The sequence below is a fragment of the Cupressus sempervirens genome, chromosome 5 (genome assembly GCF_028749045.1).
Source record: "Cupressus sempervirens isolate cs-2001-9-10 chromosome 5, ASM2874904v1, whole genome shotgun sequence".
NCBI classification, from domain to species: Eukaryota; Viridiplantae; Streptophyta; class Pinopsida; order Cupressales; family Cupressaceae; genus Cupressus; species Cupressus sempervirens.
Window position 1 is genome coordinate 287,897,711 of NC_143122.1, and position 2,127 is coordinate 287,899,837.

General features: G+C 30.4%; 1 pseudogene; it reads left to right on the forward strand.

The window, feature by feature from the left end:
- Nucleotides 1–243: 243 nt before the first annotated feature.
- LOC149555699 (putative 12-oxophytodienoate reductase-like protein 2A pseudogene) lies at nt 244–672 on the forward strand (annotated as a pseudogene).
- The last annotated feature ends 1,455 nt before the right edge of the window (nt 673–2,127 follow it).

Sequence of the window (2,127 nt, forward strand, 5' to 3'; positions counted from 1 at the left end):
TAGAAATTTGCTGGGGTTTAATCGGTTTTTCATTTAAAAATGAAAAAAAAATATTGGAAAAGACAGTTGATTACATTTCATTTATTATGAATCTGACATGATCGGGATATATCCCTGTAAAATGGCAGACGAAATTAATTACAATAAATCATTGGCCCAGGAAGCACCGACATATTTTCTGTTTTATGGTTTAGTGGTATGCTTCTATATTCTCTGTGCAGATCCCTCTTCCGAATCGAAAGAATGTGGCAGACTTCTCTCCTCGTCGGACCTTTGAAAACAAAGGAAATTCCCAAAATTGTTGCTGATTTTCGAAATGCTGCAAGAAATGCAATAGATGCAGGTGTGTTTATACTCTGATCTATCTTGATTTGAAGAAGAGAAAGTTCCTTTTGTTGATATAATCGTCACTCTTTTGGGGCACACGGGTACCTTCTCGAGCAGTTCATGAAAGACAGTGTGAATGATCGAACCGATCGCTATGGTGGAAACTTGGAGAATCGTTGTAGATTTGCTATCGAAGTTGTGGAAGCAGTGGTGGATGAAATTGGAGCCGAACACGTGGGAGTTCAGCTTTCGCCCTTTTTCAATTATTTTGGTACCTTCGACTCAAATCCTGAGGCGCTGGGGATTTACATGGCGGAGGCTCTGAATAAATACTCATTTCGTTGAATCCAGGGTTGTTAATTCTCAACCGACGGTAGCGAGCGAACAGAGCCGATGAGGAAAGCATTCAAACGAACGAGTGTGCATGGTTTAGCTGTATGCTTCTACATTCATAGAAAAATAGAAAGGATAAGCATGTAATTAATGTTCTTACTAGTATTCATTTTTGATATTTGATCCCAACTTTAAGCATGTAATTAATGTTCTCACTAATATTTATTTTTGATATTTGATCCCAACGATATTTGATCCCAACTTTAACCGGTGTCAATAGACACCCGAAGAAAGAGTACATGAATTAACATTTTAACTAAACATTAGCAACGTGTCAAGCATTTAAAACTCTTATTTGCCGGAAATGGACGGAGGCTCTCAAAATTCGCAAAGAGTTTCAGTTTCAAGATAAATGTGGAAAAGCAATTTTATTTATCGATCAAATTGTCTTGGACACACATTACTTAACTACTTTCATATTTTAATATTAAAATAAAAATGGTGCTTGTTTTAAATTTGTGTTGTCAACGTTTTGAACATTTTATATACATTTCATCATGCTGAGAGTTTGACTTCATAAATAATAAATAATTCATTGTGATATTACATTTCTGTTAAAAATGAATTTTGATTGTATTTTTTTTATATACATTATAATAAATAAAGATTGTCTAAACATTATGTTTCCTTCTTTTATTCTATTGTGAATTATTATGTTTCGACATAGAATGACTTTCTTAGAATACATTTAATTAAATTTTATATTTGAGAGTTATTTTTTTATAATTATGATCATAAATTTTTTTTTTTTTAAATGTGATTTAAAAAAAAAAAAAAAAAATCTTAGAAGAAAATTGAAATTATAAGTTACTTATTTGATTGATTAAAATAAATAAATAGATATTGTATTCAGTAATCTGATTTTTTTAACATGATGGATAATGTACTATGATTAGAAAAGTGGATGTAAAAGTTCTTTAGAAACTTGAATCTATAAAGAATCAAGATGACTATAGACAATCAAAATTGACATCTTTGAATATTGTATTTTTCTATTTAGTCATTTCTTTTAACCATGTAATCATAATGTAATATTTTGACACTTGATTATATAAAGTTTGATAAGTAGGAGATGATTTCCACAGCTAGTCAAATTGTGATGTGAATATCAAGATTTAACTGTGTGATTTTGAGTCAAACTCGATGACCCATGTTTCATGAGTAGTGATATTCACATCACTATATAAAGTTTACCCAAAAATTGTATATTACTGTCATTTGTGATTCAAAACAAAAAAAACATAGTAATGCTTATAAAGCTTTGAAAATTTGCAAAATTGCCAAATTTGTGGCTTGAATCATTGCAAAGTTTTATTGTCACGAGTTTATGCTCTCTTTTTTTCAATTGTCCATCTGTAATTTCAATTTTTATCTCTAGAATTCCTTATTAGATTTAATTCAAATGGT